General features: G+C 44.3%; 1 pseudogene; it reads right to left on the bottom strand.

Moving 5' to 3' along the window:
- Positions 1-7,701: 7,701 nt before the first annotated feature.
- On the bottom strand, positions 7,702-7,819 carry LOC126292517 (5S ribosomal RNA; annotated as a pseudogene).
- Positions 7,820-8,089: the final 270 nt, after the last annotated feature.

Raw genomic sequence — 8,089 nt, 5'->3', positions numbered from 1 at the left:
TCTTCCTTACTTGTGTTTCATTTCAACTGAAATGTTGCGATCTCTTCGAGCGTGGTGTTCTACATGCAAGCAGTGCTCATGGTACGTGTGTGTGTGTGTGTGTGTGTGTGTGTGTGTGTTTACAGTCGTCAGGGGAGACCTTCTGCCCGGTACAGGAACAGCCACAATAGCAACACACCTGTGCGGAGTTTTTGTTTCCGTATATACATTGATGTGACCCACCGTCAGTACCGTTCAACACCTGGAGTCATCCATCAGCCTCCTCTTTTGCGCCGTCGTTCGGGGCCTGCATCATCTCGTCTCACCACCCACGGCAGTGCTTTCGTTCAACACCCACGTTGCCTCCTGGCTCGTCGTCGACGCCTTACGTCACTCACCTCGCCACTGTTATTTTTTCTCAGCGCTTGTGGCGGCTCCAGCCTCCGCTGGTGAACTGCTACAGGCGTTGTTCTCCATCACCTGCTGCCATCGTGGAAAGAGCAAGAACCACCCACAGCACAGTTATCCTCGATTCTCCTTCAGCTGCACAGTCGCCACAATAGGCTCTGGTCTTCCAGAAGCATACGAAAGTCGAAAACGTTAAGAATCTTGCGGTAGAGGAAGACAGTAAACTGAAAACGTGGCCACTCACCGTAAAAGACTCTGTAGAGTTGCTCACAAAGCAGAATTGTATTTTCTGTACCTAAATTACAGACCGACTTAAAAAAATGGTCACCCGGTCACTCAGATACTGCAACACGCCACCTATCTAAGAGCTTCCAGGAGCAACAGAAATATGATTCTCAGTATTTAAGACACAGTAATTATTGATCGAATTCAAATATTAATTAAAGAGCTGTAGTAATCTACTCACTTAGAGATATAATCTTAAGATCTATAACACCACAAGTCAACGTAAAATAGTTACCAGTAGTAAAACGCTAATGTCGGAGCACAGAAAGAGGGAATGTATGTTTTTCTACAAGACTGACAGAGAAATAGGGAACCAGCTGCCTCTGTCCTCATTCCACCCTCCTCACCAAGCCGCGCGGGGTTAGCCGAGCGGTCTGTGGCGCTGCAGTCATGGACTGTGCAGCTGGTCCCGGCGGGGGTTCGAGTCCTCCCTCGGGCATGGTTGTGTGTGTTTGTCCTTAGGATAATTTAGGTTAAGTGGTGTGTAAGCTTAGGGACTGATGACCTTAACAGTTAAGTCCCATAAGATTTTACACACATTTGATCATTTCCTCCTCACCAAAAATGTTGGCATGCGAACACACTGGCGCTCTTTTATCACACAAAATTTTAAATGTCTCCACCTGTCTCCCTTTTCTCTGGCTGATTTACAGCAACCCCATAGCCCTGCCTCCTCTCTCACTTTACACTGACTCCTTTTATCTTTCTTTTCCATTGCCACTGTTTCCACCCCAGTTCGGCGGCTCAAGTATCCTGGAGGTAACTTACATATACTTTCCCCTATACCCAAATGTTTAAAATTTCTATTTATAATGCGCCCTCTCCTGTACCTACGTATTTAAGTATGCTGGTCTGAGAGGGCCCAGACCCTCAAGCCTATGTATCGCCTCTCCTCATCAGTATTTTTCATTCCCACAGTCTCATCTTGCTTCTCTCTCTCTTCATCTTCTAGTGCCACCCACTAACCATCAATATCTTGTCCTTCTTTGGCTCCCTTTGCTTCTAAGTTTCACCCTCTTACCCTCTCCCTCCCCCCTCTCTCTCCCTCTCTTCCTCTCTCTCTCTCTCTCTCTCTCTCTCCCTCCCTCCCTCCCTCCCTCCCTCCCTCCCTCCCTCCCTCCCTCCCTCCCTCCCTCCCTCCCTCCCCACCCCCTCTCTCTCTCTCTCATCTTCTTCCTCTCTACCTTCCCTCTCTCTCTCACCATTCCTCTCTCGCTCTCTCTCACATTCACTTTCCCACCACCCCTGTGACTCCCAGTGCCACTGTCTCCTCTCTGTTCCTCCGTCACTGTTTCTCTAATACTCTGTTTTACAACAAAAATGTGTGGATATGTTTACATGCCAAAATGTTTCGTGAAGATGGTGGAATGAGGATTGAGACAGCTTGTTCCCTTGTTTTCCCTGCTACAGACGGGTCAGCTGCTTATATAATTCTACAGGTGAGTACAGTTTTTAGTGTTTATTCGTATACTACGACTCAGTTATGTCCGCGGCATATATAAACAACAAACAAGTACACGTAATAAAGGTTAACACATAATCATTTACTTTCAATTTTTTCTGGCTCAATTCATCGAAAATGCTCCTCTTATGATTTACATCTTAAAAGAGTGAAAAATGATTTTAGAAATATTGTAATGAACCTTCCAATCTTCCAATTCTACATAATTTTTGACAGCCATTTTAAGTTAGTTTCAGGCATGTTATGGCCCTTTTTTGCCCATTATTTTTCACTCCAGTACCACGTATGGCGTATTTCTATAAGCGTGAAGTGTGCATTGTACAGAACAGGCGTCGTAAAGTTTTATTGGCGAAAAAATACTGCCTAAAAGCATAGTTTGATAATCTCAGAACTCTTTCGATGTCCCTAGAACCCTTGCCATACGTTCGCTACGTCACTTAAAACTAGTTTTATGCTTCATACTGCACATGACGTGCATATTTTACGTGCGTAAGTACGATACTTTGAACCTCTGGATCGCGGTAACGGATAATGATATGTAAGAAGTTTTCGATTTCCTCTGAGAATATAATCATAACAACATATGGCAAAAAATTTCGACGATCGGATGTGAATAGAAATTGTGGAAGTGGTCATTCCCGCAATTCATACCAAGAAATTATGATTTCCGGGATTTTCTCAGGAGCTATCCGTGAACATATGGTGCTTTCGTAACGCGTCTAAGATCCGCCTTAGACCCCACTCAAGCAAAACAACCAACCGATTTCTTTAAATTTCCTGAACTAGTGGAATTGTGTTACGATTAAATTTCGACCCTTGTTCTTCCGATAGGTATACAAAAGGTCACTAGGGTCAGGATTACTCAAAACATTTGACCCCTTATCTCTGTGATCAATAGAACCCGAGATATGACTCCCTGAAAAAGAAAACCAGTAAGCATGTAGCACATAAATTAAGAGCGGCAACAGCAAAGTCATAATTTTAATCCAAAATTTTAATACTTAATCTTTCATTTTTGTTCAGGTGTTGACTATGGTTTGAGTAACGATTTCACTGCAGACTACATTTTCCCAGTTTTGTTATGTGGGACATTCTTGCAACAAACTAATGGCATGTAATTGCATTTTAATGAATCTTTAGCATTTTTCCAAGTACGAAACATACACAAGTTATCTCATATTTGCTCTGAAACGGACTTTCTGACACTAACAAATAACCAGCTAACTAACTAACTTTCGAGCTCTGATTCCGTTCTATTCAAACACTGACATATAAATCAGTAAAATAATTATTGAAATTGCAGTTTAAAAAAATTCATATTAACAGTATTTGATATTGAATATTTTACTACCAATTACAGTGTATTACACCACTCTATATTTCGAATGGTTTTCATTTATTCGTCAAAAATTACTCGTGAACAGAAAACGTTTACAGGTCTAATTAGTAAGGGTGCAAGTAATTAACGTAGATAAATGGATACATTCAAGATATTGAATGTCTGTGAAACGTAAGTGAAAGTGGATGACGATGTTTAGTGAACACTGTATCGGTCACTGCTGGTCCGCCACATTGGAAAAGGTGCGGGAATGTACACTGCAGACCTCTCACTATTTTGGTGATTTTATGTTAATTACTGATCTGATGATCGCAGCTGTAGAAACCTTGTAATGAAATGTAAACCTATTATCTGCCTAGATAAGATTACCAAAATAATTATTGAAATAAAAATGAATTTAAAAAAAATAAATACCTCTTCAAATTGAAGCACAGAGTATAAAGTGATTCTCCAGGCCCCATAAAGATACCAAACCCCATACAATTGGCCCAGAACATTTGTGACTGTGAATTGTTTGTAAACAAATCAAAAAAATTTTGCATCACCTCGGTTCCTCCGGAACCGCGCGGCTGCTACAGTCGCAGGATCGAAACCTGTCGCGTGGATGGATGTGTGTGATGGCCTTAGGTTAGTTACGTTTAAGTAGTTCTAAATCTAGGGGACTGCTAACCTCAGATGTTAAGTCCCATAGTGCTTAGAGCCAATCTCGGTTCCGAGAGTTCCGTAACCAGTACAGAAAATTGGAATAGAGACCAACATAAAGATAATTTCCGTTCTCTTTATTGCTCATGAAAACCACACATTGCACATTGTACCACCATACAGCGACATCTTCAGAGGTGGCGGCCTAGATTGCTGCATCTCTAATACCCAGCAGCACGTCCTCTTGCATTGGTGGATGCCTGTATTCGCCGTGGCATACTATCCACAAGTTCATCAAGGCACTGTTGGTCCAGATTGTCCCACTCCTCAATGGCGATTCAGCGATTATGCCTCAAAATGGTTGGTGGGTCACGTGGTTCATAAACAGCCCTTTTCAATCTATCGCAGGCATGTTCGATGGTGTTCATGTCTGGAGAACATGCTGACCACTTTCGTCGAGCGATGTCGTTATCCTGAAGGAAGTCATTACAAGATGTACACAATGGGGGCGCGAATTGTCGTCGATGAAGACGAATGCCTCGCCAATATGCTGCCGATATGGTGGCACTATCGGTTGGACGATGGCATTCACGTATCGTACAGCCGTTACGGCGCCTTCCATGACCACCAGCGGCGTACGTCGGCCCACACAATGCCATCCCAAAACAGCAGTGAACCTCCACCTCGCTGCACTCGCTGCACAGTGAGTCAAAGGCGTTCAGTCTGACTGGGTTGCCTCCAAACACGTCTGCGGCGATTGTCTGGTTGAAGGCATATGCGACAGTCATCGTTGAAGAGAACGTGATGTCAATCCTGAGCTGTCCATTCGGCATGTTGTTGGGCCCATCTTTACCGCGCTGCACGGTGTCTTGGTTGCAAAGATGGACCTCGCCATGGACGTCGGGAGTGAAGGTGCTCATCATGTAGCCTATTGCGCATAGTTTGAGTCGTTACACGACGTCCTATGGCTGGACGAAAAGCGTTATTCAGCATGGTGGCTTTGCTTGCAGAGTTCCTCTGAGCCATTATCCGCAGGTAGCGGTCATCCACTGCAGTAGTAGCCCCTGGACGAGCTGAGCGAGGCATGTCATCAACAGTTCCTGTCTCTCTGTATCTCCTCCATGTCCGAACAACATCGCTTTGGTTCACTCCGAGACGCCAGGACACTTCCCTTGTTGAAATCCCTTACTGGCACAAATTAACAATGCAGACGCGATCGAACCGCGGTATTTACCATGTAGGCATGAATGAACTACGGACAACAGGAGCTGTGTACCTCCTTCGTGGTGGAGTGGCTGGAACTGATTGGCTGTCGGACTCCCTCCGTCTAAAAGGCGGTGTTCATGCATAGTTGTTTACAAGTTTCAGCGGGGTTAGTGACATCTCTGAACAGTCAAAGGGACTGTCTCTGTGATAAAATATCCACAGTCAAAGTCTGTCTTTAGGAGTTCTGGGAATCGGAGTGATGCAAAACTTTTTTTTGACGTGTGTATTATTCCGACTTTTTTCTGTTCTTCGATATTTTGCTCTCTTATTCAATTTACTTGTTTCTTTTTTTTAATTCGTACATATTTTCATTGATTATACAAGGTGTATAACTTTGATTCCACCCTATGCCGACAGGTGGCGACAACGGTAAGTAGCAGTAGAAACAGAGCTCATTCAAACATTAGTCGATCTGTATCTGCATAGTTATTCTTGATTGAAAGTGTCAGTTTACGAGCGTAATTCTCGTCATTTGCGGGAGTTGTTACCGTTTTGTTTCAGTATGAAAAAAACAGCAGCTGAGTCTCGTCGAATGCTCTCAAGTAGGTATGGTAAGGACACTATTAGTGAAAAAACGTGTCGTGAGTGGTTTCCAAGCTTCAGGAACGGTGATTTTTAACATCGTAGACCGGCATAGAGGTGGAAGGGAGAATGTCTTCGAAGGTGCAAAATTGAAGACATTGCTGAGTGAAGACTCGCATCAAACTCAAGAAGAATTGGCACGGCTACTGGGAGTGGCAAAGAAAGTCATTTCGAAACGTCTCAAGGCTATGGGCATGATTCAGAAAGAAGAAAGTTGGATCCCGTGTGAGCTGAAACCAAGAGACGTTGAACGGCGTTTGTGCGTTAGTGAACAGTTGCTTCAGAGACAAAAACAGATGGGATTTCTGCATCGCATTGTGACCGGGAACGAAAAATGGGTTCATTACGATAACCCTAAACGCAAGAAATAATGGGGATATTCCGTCCATGCTTTCAAGTCGACGGCCAAACCGAATATTCACGGCCCCAAGATCATGCTCTGCATCTGGTGGGACCAGCTCGGCTTCGTGTACCATGACGTGTTAAAACCAAGTGAAACAATCAAAGGTGCACGTTATCGAACGCAATTAATCCGTTTGAGAAGAGAATTAAAAGACAAACGGCCACAATACAGCGAGAGGCACGATAAAGTGATTTGGCAGCACGACAAAGCTCGACCCCACGTTGCAAAAGACGTCAAAACGTACTTGGAAGCGTTAAAATGGCAAGTGCTACTCCACCCGCCGTACTCTCAAGACATTGTTCGCACTGACTATCACCTGTTTAGATCAATGGCGCTGGTCTGGCTGACCAACACTTCCGATCTCATGAAGAAGTCACAAATTGGATCGATTCGTGGATCGCTTCAAAATATGAATAACTTTTTCGACGCGGTATTCGTACACTGCCCAAAAGATGGGAGAAAGTAGTGGGCAGTGATGGAAAATACTTTGAATGATACATGTGTAACCAATTTGTTTCATTCAAGCCTCAAATGTTGGGAAAAACGGCGGAAAAAAGTTGTACACCTCTTATTTTAGTACATACTTACCTAATTAGGTAACATAAGCACTGGCGATAATTTAAAATGCAGAGGAAAGAAAGTGGACTGTCCCTTCGCGCTCTTGCAGTAGCCTTCCTAAAGTATTGGGACAAAGTCATTTGATTTAGTACTGCACTGTAGACCTAAAAAAAACTGCAAAAAAGGCTGCGAGAGCATACGTTAATCTTTTACAGTTGTGTCACAATGACTCTTTTTCTGCTCTGTAGGTGCCTGTTTAGCTGTGACAGAATACGAGAGACGTTTCCCTGATCAAGAACACCGTGTAAGAGGTATATCCCAGGGGTTCTCAAACGTTACCTGAATGCGGGACACGACCCAGTGTACACGTAACATCAGAAAGTGAGGTCGTCAACTCATCTGAGGAAAGGGAAGACATTATTGCCGCGGAACAACGGGGTCTTCCCACCAGTACATGGCTCATTAGCTGTGAATTTGATATTCCGGAGGTGTGAGCGTGGCATACGTTACATTCCGAGGGCTTGTGCTCATTCCATGTGCTGCCCGTGCAAGACCTGCAGCCAGGTGACTCAGTAGAACTCCGTCTTCAGGCCACATTTGGCCCATAGGGGCCGTCCGACCGCCGTGTCATCCTCCGTTGAGCATGCAGATAGGAGGGGCGTGTGGTCAGCATACCGCTCTCCCGATCGTTATGATGGTTTTCTGTGACCGGAGCCGCTACTGTTCGGTCGAGTAGCTCCTGAAATGGCATCACGAGGCTGAATGCACCCCGAAAAATGGCAACAGCGCATGGCGACACGGATGGTCACCCATCCAAGTGCCGGCCACGCCCGACAGCGCCTAACTTCGGTGTTCTGACGGGAACCGGTGTATCCACTGCGGCAAGACCGTTGCCAGGTAACACAGTAAGCAGGCAATAATTTTGTGATGGGAGAGTTGTACAGATTGACAATAATTGAACTATATAGAAAAAAACCTAAGTAATTACAAACTACGGCGTGCACAGACTTCATTCAACACTTAAACGTCATTACAGACATTCGTATTTAGGTTATGACGTGTTCTATATACCTGCTGATGATTTGATGCACACGAATAGTAAAATTCCCTATGTGCCTCTGAAGTGTCAGAATATCTATTTTGTTGATGACCTCCGAATTGCTGT

Source organism: Schistocerca gregaria, chromosome 9, assembly GCF_023897955.1.
Source record: "Schistocerca gregaria isolate iqSchGreg1 chromosome 9, iqSchGreg1.2, whole genome shotgun sequence".
Classification (NCBI taxonomy): Eukaryota; Metazoa; Arthropoda; class Insecta; order Orthoptera; family Acrididae; genus Schistocerca; species Schistocerca gregaria.
This window is presented reverse-complemented; position numbering and strand designations above follow the sequence as displayed.